Raw genomic sequence first — 705 nt, 5'->3', positions numbered from 1 at the left:
AATCCATGATGTGGACATTTCCTGATCAGATCTTTGAACCTCTCCCAAGCCTAATGGAGAGATTCACTGTCCAGCTGACAAAAAAATATTAATTTCTCCTTGTAGCTTGGCAGACTTTGCTACAGGAAAAAACTTGGACAAGAACTTGGTTGCCAAATCAGTCCATATTGCAATAGAATTCGATGGCAAAGAGATCAACCAACTTTTGGCTCACTCTCTTAACGAGAATGGAAACAGTCTCAAGCGGATGGCATCATCACTGGCTCATTTACCCAGAAATTAACAACAAAAGATTTAATGAAGATGATAAAATAGGGAAGAGAATCCTATTGATTTATTTACCCAATGGTTAATGCTAAATACTGTTGGGTTTTATGCCCTAAATAAAACTCATTTCAATATAATCAAATTTACTTATTAATATAGATAAGAAATAACATTTAATGTTGCATGGTTCACATGATTTATTTCATGATTATACGTACATAATGTATAAATTCATCTGAAACCCTTTTCACATACTTGATCCTGTTTATTGTGCTGTCAACACATTGGAAAGTAAACATGACTATGTGAATAAAGTTTATTAGATTTATCAGACACAGGGTTTTACTGATATGATAATCTACAACAGAGTTTACTTGCATTTGGAGAAGTGCTATGTTCTTTCCAGAGCATTGGTTAAAGTAAAGCTCAGGTTAGATG

The 705-nt window shown here is 33.8% G+C and overlaps 1 non-coding gene across 1 annotated transcript; it reads left to right on the top strand.

Annotated features, from left to right (window-relative positions):
• On the top strand, window positions 1-107 carry LOC133036394 (small nucleolar RNA R71). Its single transcript, XR_009687052.1, has one exon. It is a non-coding gene; the product is annotated as a small nucleolar RNA R71 (small nucleolar RNA).
• The last annotated feature ends 598 nt before the right edge of the window (window positions 108-705 follow it).

Source organism: Cannabis sativa, chromosome 3, assembly GCF_029168945.1.
Source record: "Cannabis sativa cultivar Pink pepper isolate KNU-18-1 chromosome 3, ASM2916894v1, whole genome shotgun sequence".
NCBI lineage: Eukaryota > Viridiplantae > Streptophyta > Magnoliopsida > Rosales > Cannabaceae > Cannabis > Cannabis sativa.
This window is presented reverse-complemented; position numbering and strand designations above follow the sequence as displayed.